The 18,322-nt window shown below is 49.9% G+C and overlaps 1 pseudogene; it reads right to left on the bottom strand.

The window, feature by feature from the left end:
• Positions 1-17,880: 17,880 nt before the first annotated feature.
• LOC112483275 lies at positions 17,881-17,999 on the bottom strand (annotated as a pseudogene).
• Between the last annotated feature and the right edge of the window lie 323 nt (positions 18,000-18,322).

Raw genomic sequence — 18,322 nt, 5'->3', positions numbered from 1 at the left:
AAAGATGGGGACATGTCTTAGCTTCGTGCCGAGAACGGGGAGCCGAGTGTCCTGTTGCCAGGAGCTCTGCGTGTGCTGGAAGTATGTCAGACAACTGCATTTGTAGAGAGAGAAGGCCTGAGTGCTGACACCTCGCACTGGATTTCGATGGCTGCCAGGGATCCAGTAATAGAAGCAGGATCAACACAGCCACAAAATACTATCTTCCAGGCTTTGTCCGCACCCTCTCTATAATCATTTTGCTCCTGTTAGATTCTGCCCAAAGAGCTCTAGATGCCCCAGGAGTATCTTCCTGTTCTATGAACTGGACCTCGAGGATACCACGTGATGCCCACATTTCCTTCCTTCCCAGATAGTGATGCTCTAGAGCTGGCTCGTTCAGGCTTATGAGAGCCCATTGTTAAAATTTTTAAGGGATTTTGCTAAGTGGTTGTTACACACAGTCATTATTAAAAATGGTTATGTAAGCTTACAATGAAATAAATTATGTTAAAAACAAAGGTTATATATAGTCAAAATGTATCACCCCCTGATTATTTTACTACATTTTACTATCATCTGAGTTCTCGAGGTTATGTCTAGCGTGTCCATGGGGGAAATACACAGCATGCAGCTCTTCTCATCTTTGTGCTCAGTGATGGACCGTTCGTAGCTTGAAGTTGTCCATGTGGGAGAATTTACACCACAGAAATCGGCAAATGCTACAGATTAGGTCGCTTCTCCCTCACTCCCTCCACCTCCCACCCCAGAGCTGGTTGTTAACCATTCGCTAGTACTGAGTGTTCACGTTTATTAGTACATACTGTTCCCAGCCCTGGCACACCGTATGGCCACACTGCAGGAGCCAGTGACCGGAGCGGAGCGGCCAATACCTCTGAGGGCGTAGGCGCCAGAACCCAATGTTTAAAACCCTGAAGGTGCCACTGCCTTCATGGCCAGACCTGCCACCCACCCCACAGCAGTGACGCCAGTGGTACTGTCACTTAGGATCTTTTTGTCCCCTAGAGATAATAGGAAAATAGCCTTTTAAGTCTTATGTCAAGGACTTGGGCATGGAGGTAATATAAATGAAAGCTACTCTGCTGAGCATGAAAATACTTTTATATTTTGACCCAAGCCCCACTGCCCTGGACTTAACTTGGGCACCATCATTCATCCTGGAGGGCGGGTCCCTTCTCAGGAGGCTTCCAAGATCCTCAGGTAGCTGGGTCCATGTCTCTCATCCGAATGTTGGTGTGAACCCATCTCCTGAGGTGGTCTTAGTGATAAATGAGATAATATCTGCCAAGTGCCCAGGGCTTGGCTTTGCAGACAATATAAGCTAAGCAGCCATTGCTCCTTCGTCTGCTCGTCCTTTCTCTGAGGCTTTGCCAATCACCACACAGGTGTCCCCCTTTCTACCAGCCTGTGGTGGCTCTTCCTCTACGTGCCTTCTCTCCTCCAGGCAGGCCAGCCTGCTCCCTGGGCCCCCAGAGACCTCAGGGGCCAGACACACACCTTCCGATGTAGAGAGCAACAGCCTGAGGAAGTTCTGTTTCCTGGAGCGGAGCTTCCCGCCAGCCGGCAGAGAGGCTCAAACGCCACCGCAGCGTTTCTGTTCCAACCCAGAACTGGGGTCTGAGCAGGAAACCCTGGCCTTTTCAGAAATGCTTGGCCCATTAGAAAATATCACCTTTCTAGTAGAAACACGTTTCTGATATTTTAGAGCAGGGGAGGTAGAGAAAATGAGAAGTCGGTTAAACAGCAGGCTCCACATTAAATTATAATGAAGCGTGTCAATCAGGACTCCAAACCCAGACAGTCTGTTTTGAGTGTAGTGATGAGAACAGCTGGACAGCACCACGGGCTTCGGGGGAAATTTAGTTGGTCGATAGCATCGTCGGACAGGTCTTGTGATGTCCTTATGTTCCCATAGCTGAACTGAGAGTAAGTTTGCTGCCCAGATAACTTCCGAGATCCTACAAGGTACAGAGAACGCGCTGGAGACGGAGACCACAGCATAACCGAATGCCTGGCAGATGGGCCAGATCCCTAAGGGGTGCTCAGAACCCTGCACCCTGGGCACCTGGTCCTTAAAATTTCCTGATTGGGTTAAACTGCCGCCCCTCAAGATCGAGTGCCTACCTGACAGGATTATGGGTGCGGTGGGAAGTGTAGCAGGAAGGACACAGCTCCAGCAGTCACTGCTTCTGCGTAAAAATAAGATGGTCACTCTCCATTTCAGACACAGGCCACCTAGCTCTGGGTTACTGGGGGCCCCTGTCACGGGGTTCCTTGCAACCTCACAGTTTGGGGAAGCCCAGCCCACAAGACCCAAACGGTTAACATCAGTTGGATGCTGATTCATGGGTTGGCATCAGCCTAGTACGTGGAAGGTAGTTCCCAATGGGGTGCCATGGGCTTTGTTTTCAACCCTGTCCTGTTCCGTATCTATTATTAGTGACTTTCGCATGGGATGATGCAAAGCCTAAGATGATTAAATCAGGACAGAAACAGGAGACTTAACAACTTATCTCACAAGCCCAGGGGTGCCAAAGGAAATGTCAGAGGCATAAATGGAAGGTCTCGAGCTTGGGCTTGAAAAGTCAGCAGCAAAATCTAGAGGGCTGAGTGTAGGGTAAGTGGTGGCCAGATGTGGGCGATGAGTCTGGTTGAGGCTGAGCCAACAGTGCGGTCAAAAACCTGAGCCGTGTCCTAGGATGAAGTGCTAGCAGACGGCCCTAGTGGCCCCAGCCCCCATGGGCTCTCCCCGAGGGCCGGTGTTCGGTCTGAGGCCGCTTTCCTTCAGAGGGTGAGAAATTCGAGTGTGCCCGGAGCAGGGCACACTCTAGACCACTTCACAGGACTGGGGAGAAGTGTCGAGAAGACTGTCTTCAAAGACTCAGAGGCTCTGAGAGGGCAGAGGGCAGAGGGCAGAGGGCAGGGGCGGGGCTAGAGCAGCTCCCCCCCTCCCTTCTCTTCACATGGTGTTGGAGCAGCTGCTTCCCAGTGAGGGTCCTGGAGAGGTGGCAGGTGAAAGGAATGTTCGGTGGTCAAATACCAGTGGGGACCGCGGGACCGAGCACATCTGCAGGCTTCCTCAACGGTGGGACCTCTCGTCTTGAGACGCAATGGAGGTGCTGGTTTGTGGCACTGTCTGTGAAATGTGGCAGGGGAGACCCAGGGGGCGGACCGAGCTCTCTGGCGTCAATGGCTGACTGAGAGACGAGTACATAGCATGGGACGGGTTTCACGTGTGGCACTAAGTATCAGAAGTAGGGCGAAAAAGCTGGCTCCAAACTGGCCAGCCATGCCGATGACACGTCCACGTGATTCGACCGCAGACATAAATCGGAAGGGCTGAGTTCAGGTTGCCAAGGGTTGTAAACTCTTTGGGAACAGGTTTTTATTTAGCTAGCCCCCGAACTGGGTTTAGTCCTTAAAAGGCCACGATCAATATCTGTTAAATGAAGGTGAATTTTGGATCGCTTTGAGGATCAGCGGGGAGCAGAGAGAACTGTGGTCAGCAGGGATCACGTTTCTGGAAGGAACATAGGAGGAAAGAAAGTTAAAGCATGTGGGGGCCTCGTGCAGCCCGCGTCCTGGAAACATCTCGGTTCGGTGGCAGGAAAACAGGCAAAGTCACGTTCAGGGCGTCTGCAAATTGTCGTTCGCCAAAATCCTCTCTGGGTCATTCTCGCCGGAATCACTAACACGTGGGACTCCTAGGCTCAAAGGAGCAAAGACGACTGGCTGGCTCTCCAGAGTCACGGAGCGACCGACACTAACTAAGTCCATCGCCTTCTGTTCCGTGACCGTCTAGGAAACCTTTCAATAATTCTTGGCTCGGGACAACGGGGCTCACGGAAGCCGCTGCGGGGCAGTAAGAGACGGGGTGTCCACCGCGGTCCCTCAGGTTCTGTGCGGGTGTCTGAAGTCGGTCGCTGGCTCAGCTTTGCACAGTGCTTCCCGCAGGAACAGGGTTTGGGTGGCTCCCACTCGTCCCACGAGCCCTTGGAAATTCTCTAAGCCGGGGGGGCGGGGAGGGGGAGCTGCGAAGGGAGCGAGTGGACTTTAACTCCGGTCACGTCCATAAGGTTTCCCTTCGCTCATATCCAGTTTGGGGGCGTTGGTCAGTCTGGTCCCCAGAGAAGCAGGAGAAGGCAGGAGTGAGCTGGGTCATGGAAGACGACGTGCTCAGTTCGGACATTGCAAAGGAGAAGGGGATTCCAGCTCTGGCGTGATGGAGTCTGACCCCGTGGTCGCTGTTTGATGGCTGACGGCTTTTCAAGCCTCATCACTACCCCGCCCCCTTCTTCTCCACATCTGGACGAGTGGATAAGAAAGTCCGCACGTTCCCTTCCTTGACACCAGTGGGACGATGCAGACACCAGTGGGACGATGCAGCCAGACGAGTGGATAAGAAAGTCTGCATGTTCCCTTCCTTGACACCAGTGAGACGATGCAGCCACACAAAACCTGGCCTACGTGTGGGGACCCTCACCCTTGTCCTACCCCCAACCACAGTGAAAGCCAACGTCGGCCACCCCTCCTAGCTCCCGCGAGCCACTTTTGGACCTTCCTGGGAGACCCAGGCTCCTTCCATCTTGTGGCTCCACGAGGCCTTTAGGATCTCTCCATTCAGTCAACGGATGGGGAAACTCAAGCAGGATCACGTGACAGGGTTTTGATGGGATCGGGCTTGGGACTGACACATATTACTCCTCACTGTCCTTTGCTTAGAACTCAGCTGTACACCACCCCTCCCCCACGGAAGGCTGGGGAATGTCGTCTAGGTGGGTTTTGATGAATGTGTCACGGTCCTCGCCACAGATAAGTTGACTTTGAATATCGATTGGCCATCGATGTGAGATATTTAAAAGGTAGTGGGATACAGGGGGATGAGGAGAACATTCTAGGCTAGAGCTATACATTTATAAATCCCCTTCCAGGCAATGAAAGGAGAAAAGAAAAAAGAATAGTACTATCTGTAATTTCTTTCTGTTTAATTTTCCTCTTTGAGAATTGCCGTCCAGACCCTCACTAGCAGTAAGGGGGTGTTGGGGGGTGGGCAGATGTTGATCAGGAAGATGAGGAATACTGTTGCCTTTGAATGAGAATCAGCAGATGTATGTGTGTGTGTGTGCACACACACACACGCGCACACACATGCGTGCACACACACGCGTGCACAAACACACGCGCGCGCACACACACACACACACACAGTCTCCTGCCCGTCTAATTCTCCAATAGGGAGGAAAAGGAGGTAGCAGGCTAATTGGAAAGGATCGTGAAGGAATGGCAGCGTGGGTAAAGGAGAGAGGAAAACACACGCGCGCGCACACACACACACACGCACACAGTCTCCTGCCCGTCTAATTCTCCAATAAGGAGGAAAAGGAGGTAGCAGGCTAATTGGAAAGGATCGTGAAGGAATGGCAGCGTGGGTAAAGGAGAGAGGAAATCAGGCTGCTATTTTAAGGACCTGGGAGTCTTCCCATAGCCATTACGGTCTCCCTGCCAGTTAATTTCATTTAGAATGAAGTCGGAAGGTAATCTGGTAGGTTTCATTATCTCTGCAAATAATTCATAAATTCAGATGAACTCAGAACTATAGCATGGCACGTGGGAGGATTTCAAGGTCTGACAAAGTGAGAACTACCAGGACTACCCCGGAGATGACAGCTGATATTGGAATGGTCTCCTTTCTGTGTGATTAATAAAAAAAGTACTAATCTGAGTTAATCTGCGGTGGCCAGCAGACCCGGGCAGACCAACAGAGCTGCGTGTGGACGTTTGCGGAGCTGGCAGAGGCTTTGTGCCTGACTTAGAACTTCACAGGCTGGGGCTCTCACATCTGTCCAAGGACGAGCAATTCAAACGTGCAGAGAAAAATCACATGTTCAGTTCCAGAATCCCAGAGAAACCGGAGAAAGAGAATCCAAAGGCATTGATCAGCACAAGCAAACTCGTTTGTAGTAGCTCCTGATTTGCTCAGGCCATATATATATTGCTGCACAAGCTGATTACATCTATCCTGCAATCTCTCCCACTCCACTGCCACCGGACACATGGCCGAAAGAGAAGACAGAACGTAAATGTTTATCTGGGGGACCAGAAAGAAATATTATGTCTTTTGTAAGCAGCAAAGCATTGCTTTATGGTAAGTATACTTAAGCTGATGGATTATCTCCTGCAACCCTGAAGTATGTGTAAGCTTACGACATAAACTCATATTTCAGGACGAACGTAACGGTGACTGGATAGGTAGAGGCCATATATTAGATGACTAATACTTGCAAGTTAATTCATCTGTTTTTCATTTGCATATAATTCTTTCACCCATTCACTCATTTTTTTCATTTATACCATAAAAGTTTATAAAATCTCTGCCATGCACCACGTCGAATGTACAAAGATGGATAGGATGAAGCTGCTGCTCTCAGCCCTCAAGGAGCTCACACCTGTCTACGTGTCTACCTTCATCCATCCATCCATCCACCCATCCATCCATCCATCCATCCATCCATCCATCCATCCATCCAGATGCTCCACTGGGACTCAGTGGCTCTCAGAGAGTCAACGGAGCCTCAACCTGCACTATTACAGGCCTATGAAACTCTAAAAGCCCTCCCCACAATGTCTGTTTATGCCTCCTCTCGGCCTCTGTGCTGCTGGGCTGTCTGGGCAGTCCTTATTCTCGTACATCGGCACGAACACAAAGTCTTGCCCCATCGCTGGTCTCACCTCTCCGATTCACATGCCTCAATTATTTTGTGAGTTTAGTAATTTTACAGTCATATCAAGGAGTCTTTGATTTTTCCTCTCCCCATCCCTCACTATTTTGTGTTTCTTCTGAAGAAACACAAAACAACGTGGCTCCCAAGCCTGCCCACCCAAACAGATACCCCACCCCGCAGTCTCAGACTGAATGAATCGTGCCCTGGAGGCTCAACATTTACTCCAAGTAGTTGGTCGAAAAAGTGTCCTGAAGAAACATTCTCAAAAGGAGTTCTAGAAAGAAAAGTGATTCCCTCCAACCCCACTCCTATGTATTATTTGTCTATGAATCTTCTATCTTGAAACCCCAGCCTTAAGGCATGGCATCGGTAGATGGGTATGTGATGGGCACTGTCAGACAGATACATAGGGAGGTAAGCATTATACCTTAAAACTAGGGTCAGCTTCTAGACACCTCAGAAAAAGAAAATTTAAAACTTCCATGATTACAGTTTTGTTTGCATTTCTAGTTCTTAAGCTAATGTTTTGAAAGTAAGTATCTTGGCCTGCGATCATGCACTGCAAGACACAAAAATGCATTCCATCAAATTTTGGCCAAGAGCCGCATATTTGTTATCTCACTGTGTAACAAATTACCCGAAAACTTAATGGCATAAGACAACAAATAGTTATCGCTTCAGACTTTCTGTGGACCAGCCATCTGGGAGTGGCTTCGCTGAGTCTTCTGGCTCAAGGGGCTGTCTTGAGGTTGCAGCCCAGACGTTGGCCAGGCCGGCGGTCATGGCTGGGGTGGGAGATCTGCTTCCCAGATATCTCCTCCTGTGGCCTCTCGCATGGTACGGGTCCCACCAGAGAGATCGAGAGGAGAGGGAGAAATCACAGTGTATTTTATGACCTAGCCTCAAAGGTGGGAGGAACCCTACATGGGCTTGGCTGCCAGTGGTGAGAATCACTGAGGGCCATTTGGGAGACTGGCCGCCGTGGGGCAGGTACCTAAGGCACCGGATTCCGTTTTGCGAACATCCGAGAGCAAGAAGCCAGCAGAACCAGAACTGGGGAGCCAGGACCTCGGGTCCCTTCCATCCCTGACGCTTTCTCGTTCTTTCCTTTCTCTAGTGATCAGGGCCTAATTTGGTCACCTGAGACTCCAACTCCGCATACTTTGCAGTTCAGCATCAACAACGATAACGACGACGTAGTTTTCGACAATATATTTCACAGTATATTATCATCATGGCCATGGCTAACATTCCTTAAGCGGTTATATGCCGTACACCACGGTAAGCGCTTTGCATAAGCGATTACATTTGATTCCAAACTCACAGGCCTGTTTCACAAGCGAGGAGGCTGAGAATAAGTGACGTTGAAGGTTCATTGGCTAGAGATTCTGTGCCATTCTCTTCACGTTTCTCTTGGCAGAATCTTACTGGTCACTGCCAGTCGGGTTTTCCTATGTGGCCGGGAAGATGGATTTTATGGGACAGGGGCTGCTTCATCCGATGCTCTGGGAACAACGCACTGAGCTAGATGGAAAAATGAAGTGCGGCAGGAAAATTGATGAGCATATCTGCTAGAGTAAGCAATCACTTTGTTAAGCCTCAGACTTCGCCTTAATTGCCATCATTAGTAAATAGAGATCTGGAATAGCGTGCGGGCAGCCGCTGAAAGCATTGAGTATTGTGAAAGGTTTTCTCCCAGAATGATTTTCTCTCAGCAGTGTAAACGTACGCTACTGTTTTTATATATGACATTGTGCAATCTTGGGGCTTGCCTTACAGCCACTGCAGACGCAGGGTGTTTTTGAAAGGTGACACACGTAAACATTCTAGAGGAAAGGCCTAGGGTAGATGTGTATTTCAAATATACATCCAGCTCCCTCTGCTAATTAAATGAACGAATCAGGAGCCAAGATGTCCCCATATAATGTAAAGAACCCATTTAAATACCAAGCCCTTCACCCCACTTTATTATTTTTTGTCTCGTTCCCTTTTTAAATATTTTTATTCTGTTGCTGGTGAATTCTTATTTACCAAGCTGGTGAACAGAGGAATGTAGATGAGCAGAATCCATTTCTGAGAGTGGGGAGTGTTCTTTCCTTCATTCCTTCAATAAACACTCATTGAGATCTGGAGTGTGAGGTGTCATGCTGGGCGGTGGTGTTTTCAGAATTTGTTCACCATCCTCTGATTGTGTTTACTGAGTGTATTTTAGCTCCTGGAACCCTGATAGATGCTCTGAAGGTTTAAAAAAAGAAGAAAAGAGAGTAAGACAAGTGAGACGAGCTTTTTGTTCCTAAAAGATCTTGAAACGTCATTGAGAAAATAAAATTAACATGAAACAATCAAGAAACAAAACAAGACAGTCATTACGTTGGAAACTTCATGGTATAATCTCTGGGAGCGCCAGGATTTATAGAAGGAGCTGAGGGGCTGGGAAGACTTCTCGGAGGAGGTGTCATGGGGGCAGGGCTCTGCCAAGAGCAGATGTTCAGGGGGCTTGTAGAGAGAGGACTGCTTCAAAGAGCCCTGGAGAGTGGGGGTGGCTGCTCTGGAGAAAGTCCCGTCGCTCTCATTCGGTTTTGCCCTGAGTCGGACATTTTCTGCCGCCTCTAACCTTCACACGCCCCGCGAAAGTTGAGACCTGAACTGGATGCCGTGATGGACCCTCGGGTTTGGACTAGGCCGGGTTAGCGCCTCGTGGGCTCTGACCCTGCAGCCCACGCCCCCTCCTGGGTTCTAAGGATGAGAATTTGACCCAGAAGAGGAGCCTGACTCCTGTAGCCCGGAAGGACAAAGGATGAAGGACAAGGGCCATACGGAGATTGCTCACAGAGTGACAAGGGATTATGCTGTGAGTGCCCAGCCTGAAGGCACTGCTATTCTTCACACTGGAGAAAACTGAAGGGCGCAATAAAAATGATCCTGAATGCTGGCGTCTAGCGCTGGTTTCTCCGAAGGCGTTTGACGAGACCGAAAGGACGCCCACAACACCCCTGGAAGGTTGGGGTCAGCGCTCTTGGCTTCCTGCCCACCCTGACATTGCCCGATACTTCTGTGCAGGCGCTGCCTATGCGGGGACCTCCAGGATTGTCCTCGGGTGGCCGGGCATTCCAAGTGGCCCAGGACATCCAGTGCTAACACAAGGTCCAGGCTCAGGCGTGCCTCCTCCAACACTACCCATAAAGGGCCGTGACCCGCAAGGTGACCGCCATGCCCCTCAGTCTCAGGGATGAGTCGAGCTGAGAGGGAGTTCGCTCAAGACCCCTTGGTCTGGTGGACAGAGAATCCTGCTCATAGCGGGAACCACTGTGCCACGTACCGGGCCCGGAGGCCACCAGGGCGAAGAAAACCGGGAGAGGCTGGAAGCCCTGAGCGCTGGGCACACAGAAGGTGACAGTATGATAAATGGATCGATTCTTCTGCCCAGTTATCCCAGTCAGGGAAGGCAGCCCCTGGCGCAGTGGCTGGGGCTACTGACTTCACTCCGTCTGCCTCACACTCAAACTAGTGAACTGTCACAATCTCTTGTCAGGCACTGTTTCTCACAGTTAACCAGACTGACTTTTAGCTGACAGAGTTCACTTTTTAAGGGGCCAAATCTCTCCGGAATAATTTAAAATCTCCAACAGGAGTGATTTTTTGGAAAAAAAAAAAAGGAGTGGTTTTAATGACACTTAAGCATTTCTTCGTGCTCGGTACCACGCTCGGTATGTTGCTGGGTTGTTCTACCAAACACTCACCACAGCCTCTAGGTGAGCAGCCATCACACGCCCACATTAGCAGGTGGGGGGACGCTGAGGTCAGGCGAGCGAGGTCACACGGCGGTGAGCTGGGGACCCAGCCGGTGAGTTTGGCTCCAGAGCCTGTGGCCGGGACTGTGTCGTGTGCCTGGGCTAAACCGTCAGCTGAAATGACGTTGAGAGACTCTGGATTTTATGTCAGTGTCCAGAAGATACGCGCCACTCCTAGCTGGCATGAGTAATCCCATGAATCACCGATAACACTTATTTTTAGCTAATTTAATCAGAAATTATAGGAATACTTAAATCAGTCTCCGTTGGTGTTAATGTCGGTTCTCATTTTTAAAGGTGAGAATGTGGCAGCAAAGACGGATGAATCTACGGTTCTATTTAAAGGATCGTTCCTCTGGTTCTGAATAATGTAAGACTGCACCGAGATGAGGGTTTACTAGCTTCAATGCTATTTTTCATGCACATAATTGAAAGGAACTAAACTCGGGCTGTCAGAGGAGATGAAACAATTCGGAGCCCGAGCTCCTTGTGGAGACTTCAAGTTCTCAGACGAGTTGGTGGAGAACGAGCTTGAGCTGTTCCGAACTTTTATCTTGAGAATTTTTTGAGTGGGTTTTGCCGAACCAGGCACCCCAGGTTACATCCTGTCAGTCGGTCGGCCTGTTCTAGCAAAGTACTGTCGGCTGGGTGGTTTATAAACAGCGGACATTTATTTCCCACAGTTCTGGAGGCTGGACGTCTGACATCAGGGTGACCGCGTGGCTAAGTTCTGACGAAGGCCCCTTTCCAGGTGGCAGCGTGCTGACTTCTCACTGCGCCTTCACATGGCAGACAGCAGAGAGCGGCTGGTTCTCTTGTGACTCTTACAAGGGCACGGACCCCGTTCACGAGGGCCTCAGCCTCATGGTCTCACATAACCCTAATCGCCTCCCAAAGGCCCCGCCTCCTGACACCATCACATTGGGGTTTCGACATATGAATTTGGCCGGGAGGATGAAAGCCTTCAGTTTATAACACATCCCAGTTGATGAAACTCAGCTGGATTGCCTAAAATAAACTGAACTGGAAGTATCGGGCTGTACGCTGTGGAGTCCAGTCATCAAACTGTCCATTCCCAGTTCAGAATGGCTGAATTAGCCATGGGCATCTCTGTGAGCATCAGAAGAAGGTGCCCCTCTGGGCCGTGGGCTCCAGCAAGCTGAGTTAAGATTCCATTTTAACTTCCCACCTGTGTCCTCAGCTGCGTACCCCTCACGACTCGGTCTCCAGAAAGGCCTAGAAGGTTTTAGGTTCAGCACCACTCTGGGCCAGGTTCTACACAGGGCACAAGGCTCTGAGCATGTGAAACGTAGCCCCTGCTCTCAAGAGCCATACAGGATCTTCACTCTGCCGAGGCGAGCAGATACACAGACAACGGGACCAACGCAGCTGTGGGCAAGGTGCGGCCGGGGAACGGGGCCCTGGGGTGGGAGCAGGCAGGTTACAGAGAGCTTTTCGGGGGATCGGGCGCCACAGCCGACACGTGCACTTAACTCCCTCAGTTAACCGGCACCTGGGGCCACAGAGCTAAGTGCGGGTGAGAGCGTGGGCTCCGTGGTCAGCTGCAGCTGAGGGTGAGTCTCAGCTCTGCCACCGACCCGCTACGTGACTTAGGTGAGTCACTCGTCTTTTTCAAGCCTGGGTTTCCTGAACCGTAAAATGGGAAAACAATAACACCTACTCTCACAGGAGTGCTGCTGGTTTAAATAAAGTGCTGGCTGAGAAGTTCTTAGCATAACGACGCTCAGTTGATGGTACCGTTACTGTCGTCATGGGTGGTTTTGCCCGAGGGCCCCACGTGATGCCCGCGCGGATGTGGGGAAGGCGGGAAAGGGCTGCTAGGGCAGCAGAGGGGTCCCTTCCATGTGTGGGTAGCAGGGGTTGTGACCTCAGGGGGGTCAGGGTCAACTAGAGCCCTCTGGAGCACCTGAGCCCCTCCCCTATTCTCTCTCGATGCGGGACCACCTTCGGCAAAGGACGACCTTCCACTTTGCAACCAGATGAGCACTAACCAGTAAAACGTCCAGGAGGAGATTTCAGAGAGGAAAGTTCGCTTCAGGCTTCTTTTCTCAGAGCCGTTTCTGCAGTGGAAGGTGGAGGGATGGAGAAAGGGAGAGGAGAAAAAAGGTGGGTGGCAGAGAACCAAAATCCCGCACGTCCTGGATCCTTCCAGGTGCCAGGTCCGTGTGCAGTGTGCTCGAGAGGACAGGCCGGAGCAGCTGGCAGAGCCGCTGGCCGGGTGGCTGCGGTGGGTGTGTCCTTCCAGGTACCAGTCATGGCTCCCCGGCCCCTCAGACTCACTGAGCAGAGGGCTCAGTGGGTCTGGTCTCCTCACTCGTTTCGCTCTGTTCCTTGGCCAGGCCCATCTTCTAGTTTTTCCAAAGACGTAGTCCAGGGACATGGGGACACACTGGGTCACACAGTCGGCCTCCCAGCCCAGGATTCTATTGCCAACAGAATCCTGAAGGCTATGATGCGGAATGGCTGGGCAGAGGTGTGGGTCTTCCCCGACGGCAGCCTTGAACGTCGATTTCTCTAATCCCTTTGATAGTTTCTTCCAGCATTTCCTCCGCTGGAGGTAAAGCATTTCCCTGCGTTACTGACATTGCTTTCTTACAATGGACTCTGGAGAAATGACTCAAGAATTACAAGTGAACCAGGGAAACTGTTTCTACAGTGACACTGTCTCAGCAAAGATCCTGGTCCGGGCCATGTCATCATTTCTGTCCATCCCAGCCCCGGCCTTCTGGTCTCCTGAACTCACACATCTTTAAGTTGTGCTTTGCCGACTCTGTCCATCTGTAAGTGATTGCCTTCTGTCCTGTGGGGCCAAGAGGTGTTATATAACTCGTCTTTTGCAAGTGAATAGGAATATCGCTTTACCAGAAGAGCTGACCTATATCAAAATCGTGATGTTTAAAATGCAGAAATGGTGGATAAAAATAAGCCATACTCATTAGATGGCTCCCTGCTCTATATAGCTGCCCCCAAACTTAGATCTTGTTCTCCCCGAGTGGAAACAGTCTCCCTATTCAGAAATAGCACCGTGAGAGGTAAATGAATCGGCTAGGAGAGACTAGTCATAACTCATCATGTTGAGAAGCTTAAAAACCCATTATGTGAAAACTACTAATGCCTATCAGCTGTTGAAGACCAGGCTCTGTGCTGGGGGCTTTACGTACATCATCTCATTTAATCCTCCCACCAACTCTGCAAAGTTCTTCTCATTCTATTGTACAGACGGGAAAAGTAGGCCCAGCAAAGTTCAGTAGCTCGTTCAGGGTTATGCATATAGCGACAGGGAAACCGGACGTGAGACACTGATCACTCTAGTCCCAAGCCCGTGTTATTTTCACTAGACCCCACAGTAAGGACTGGCCAGATGCCGAGGCTATCACGTGCATTGCAAGACCTTGTCCCTAAGGTCTTTATTGTCAGAAGATTCTTCGCCTGATCCTAAGCAGTGAGGCTGCTTATGAAAAATAAAATCTGAAATGAAATTCCGTCTCGCTGTGACTGAGTCCACCCCTGGCTTCCTGGACCCCAGGCTCCTAGCCGGGTTCTTGTCCTGTACATGATGGTCCACGTGGTGTGATGCTCTCGGTGCCCTGCCTGCCTCTTGCACTGGCCCCTCCTGGATTTCCTAATAATAGTGGCTGCTGGGATTTTGGAGGAGTCCAGTGAGCTGAATCGGAAAAAGGAAAGGAATAAGGCAGATGTAGGGCAAATACCGTCTCAGTCTCTGGGAAGGGCTCGATGGCAGGCTCGGCGGAGCGGGGAGCCTCAGTGAGGCGGTCTCATCACATCACAGGCCTCGGCTGGCTCTTTGGAGCGTGCTGGATCTCTCTACTTCCATGTGGACCAGTCGTTGGGTTCAGGCTGCCGCTGACAAGGGGCGTGACCTTGGGAGACAGCAGTATTGCATGAAAGGCCAGTGTTGGGCCGTCAGCCACAGTGCTCTAAGCAGAGGCCGAACGCGTCCTTCAGTTCTCGAAGTAGGTCGTGGCGGCTCATGAGCGGGCGCAGTGCATGGCTCTGCTTCTCTTTTCAAGAGCTGGAAGCAGCTCCTCCAGGATGCCAGCAGGCCCCTTTTCTTGGCAGAAGCATCTAAGAGAAAAGGTAAGTGGAACAAACTACAATCCTCATCACAGGGCTGGTCTTAAGGCCACAACTGACAGTCGCTGTCTCCCTTCTCCTTAGCAAACACCTCTGCTGGTCTAGGTGGCTTGCTGGGTGGTGTGACTCGGACCGTCATCCCTGGTGACTTTAGTCCCTGGGCACCATGCCTTCCTCAGGTTGCCAGACTTATTCATTTACCATTAACCCTCCTTCGATCGCCCCCTGCAGCCCAGTGAGGAGCTGAGTTAGAGGTAAAGAGACTGGCTTTGTAGGAGCGGGAGAGTTTTCTTGCTTCCATTTCTCTAGTCATTCAAAAAAGAAGCAGACAAAAATGCTCAGAAATGTCGTCAGAAAAGTGGCCTTGGTTCAGCTACTGGCCAGGAGGCAGCGAGAGGAAGATGCCAGGGGAGGCAGCTCCCCGTACAGGGATCCAGGCGGATGCTGCTGCCCGAGGACCCCCGGTGACTGCCCCCGTCGGGCCGAGCTTGGCAGAGACTGGACCAGCTTGATAATTATTCAGAGACAATTAAGCACGTACCGCTTGTGGATTAATTAGTTTAGAAGGAAGGAATTAAGTGGCCCTTTAATATGATGGGAAGCTTTAAGATATGATTAATGGCAATTAATCACACCTCTCTGGCAAATCCATAAGCACACTTAGCAAATAATTGCATCTAATTATAATGGCAATTATGGCTAGAGGTAGCTGCACGTGATCTTAACACAGCAAGGCAGAGACCCGAGGATGTGGAATTCACATCAAGCCCACATGGCGTTTCTCAGCGCACGTGGAGGGGGAAGGAGGAAGAACAAGTTATCGAGAGAAAGGAGGAAAAACCAGAGTGGGCATCGTAAGGTTCTTGATTGAAATTCAGTAGAGAAGCTTAACAAACCTCAAACAGATGGACTTGCCGGGCAGACAGGAAAGATTCGAGCCCCAAATGAAGCTAGTGAGCAGATCTTCCATCACGATGAACACACCGGACCTGTATTGACTTCAGAGTTAATTTTCATCTCAGCTGAAAAAGCCCCGGGTCTTTACCAGGTCACCGAGGAGATGACACGCCTTCGTTTGGTTGTGTTCACCCCCGGTTGCTGGAAAGCCAGCCCGTCCTCACTCACGGTTTCTACTCTGATACTTGAGCATCAATCTGTTGGGCAGCAGAGGAGAAAGCCTCGCTAAGTACAGCCAGCTGATGTTGAAAGTCAGCCCGAAAGCATCTCATCGAAGGCTCCGTGAAACCCAGAGAGGAGGGATGATAAAATTGGAACGTAGACTCTCTCTGCTGTTCCCAGGCCAGGTAACAATGACGATGTACGAACACCCTTCATTTCTAAAGGGATTCCTCCTGAGGGAAGTGTATAGAGCTAGTGATCTTCCACCATGGGAATTACCCAGGGAGTTTAAAACAAAAATGAAAATAAATACAGCCAAGTGCCCATGGCCCCGTCGCTCAAAAATTTTGATTTACCTAATCCAGGGAGGGCTGCCTGGATGGTTTCGTGGCATAAGCTAAAGTCTGATACATGCAGCCACGCCCCATGACCTGCAAAGCTGAACTAACTGGCAATTCCGCACCATTGGGGACGACCTCCCAGGAGCCTCCTTGATTTGCTCCAGACTAGCTTCTTTTCTGCTCTGAGTTCTACCTGGCTCCCGACCCTGTCCCCAGCATGTGTGGATCTCGCTTTTGGCTCTGGGTCCCCTGGCTCTGTCTCTTGGCACTTCTTCAGGTCTTGGCTCCGACTCTTTATGGTCCCGACAGCTGAGAGTAAATACCTGTCCCTGGCTTCGGCCCCTGGAGACCACCCTCCAGTGCTGGCTCATTGTCAGGCCTTCTGGTCCCCAACAGGGCTCGGAGGAAGATAGATGGTGACAATATCAGTAGTGAGGATATGAATGTGTTTCTCGCCATCATTCTCATGCTTCTAACAGTAACTTTATATTAATAATAACAACGATGGTAACACAAAAAGCCGATGCTCTTTGAATCCACACTATGTTCCAGGCCTATGGTAGGCTAAATACTCACCTGGATAAATTCCTATTGTGTTTTCCTATATGTCACCTGGGGCCCGGGGTCATGTCTTATGCAGGTTGCCATTGTCATCTAACGGAGCTAATGGTCTCTTGTGGCTTTTAGTGAGCCTGTCACTCCTGTGACATGGTACTTCTCTGACTGATTTCTTTAAAGAGGAAAAATATTGAGCTACATGACAGGGCAGTCCGGTGCCACTGGTCATTGCTATAAATGTCCATGGTACTCTGAACAGCTGGGAGCACTGTGTAGACCGTCTGTCCTGTTGTGTCACTGACATAGTTCAGGGTCACTTCGCAGGGTGGTCTGGAACATCCCCCTTCACACCGTAGTGGTGACGCCCCACTCCTTAGCAAACACTGGGAGAACAAAGAAGTAACATGTATAACTACGTCTCCCTTAATCTGAAACACAACAAAGCCCAGTGCTGGTGGCAGTTACGTGGTTTGGCCGTTCAACAAAGACCCAAAGATTCGTTGGCGGTCTACGGTTTCAGAATGGCTCCCATCAACTCTTTGGGGCAGCAAAGGCTTGTTCTAAGATACAGAGTGAACTTCAAATCTCCATTCTAAAATCGTTACATATTTGCCATGGGACCTCCTTGTAATGGATTCAAGCTCTTTCTATGTTTTATTTTATTTTATTTTTCAATTTTTTTTTTAACACCTACAGCACCTGTGTGACAGCCTGCTGAAATGTGAAAAGGTTAAAGGATAATTAAAACCTGAAACTGGATGAAGGAAGTCTATACCTTAGGCCTAGTTTCTGGAACTCCTAACCGCATTCTGTTACTCATGAAACTTGTAACAATGAGCTCATACGCTACCTGCCAATTTTAGCCTGTATAACCCTGCTTGCTTGCATGGCATGAAAAATAATCAATTGTATATAAGCTGAAAATGAATGTGTGGCCATCGCCCATGAGAATATTGGCTATTGCCCATGGGAACATAGGCAATCACCCATGGGAACATAACATTCTAACAACAAGCTTTCTGCTTCTGTACTTCCCGCTTGCACACCTGACTAGTGGGTTGACAGGTAGTGAACAGGAGAGAAATAGACCTTTGTGTTTAAGATAGAATGAAGAATGGGATTTAGGGCTTAAAAACCTTGTATCTTGGCATTTTGGGGCTGCTGCTTTGTACAGGACAGCCGCCGGCTAATAACCAGCCTTTGAGAGCATACTCGGTTTGGTCTATTCTATACAGGCCACAACACCTGGTCTTCCTAGGTGGTCTCTCATCCAAGTACTAACCAGGCCTGACCCTGCTTAACTTCCGAGATCAGACGAGATCGAGCACGTTCAGGGTAGCATGGCTGTAGACTCAAGCTCTTTCTGAGAGCAGTTCTTGAAGGTCTTTCTTGTGGAAGCAGTTTATAAAACTTGGCTGAGGCAAAGTTAAGTTGAATAACAGTAAGCAAATCTCAAGTGAATAGCTTTTAATTAAAATAAAAGACGACGTGGGTGGGGGCAACACTTGACTCCTGTTAGACCCAAGTGGAAAATGACATCTGTCTGCTATAGACTGAATTGTGTTTCCCAAAATTCATATATCGAAACTCTAATCCCCAGCAGGAAGGTGTTAGGAGCTGGGGCCTTTGAGAGATAATTGGGTGTAGATGAGATCATTAGAGTGGGGTCCTCATG

This window comes from Pteropus alecto, unplaced genomic scaffold (assembly GCF_000325575.1).
Source record: "Pteropus alecto unplaced genomic scaffold, ASM32557v1 scaffold65, whole genome shotgun sequence".
In the NCBI taxonomy this organism is placed as follows: Eukaryota; Metazoa; Chordata; class Mammalia; order Chiroptera; family Pteropodidae; genus Pteropus; species Pteropus alecto.
Note: the sequence above shows the minus strand (reverse complement) of the source record. Positions and strands in the feature narration are given on the sequence as shown.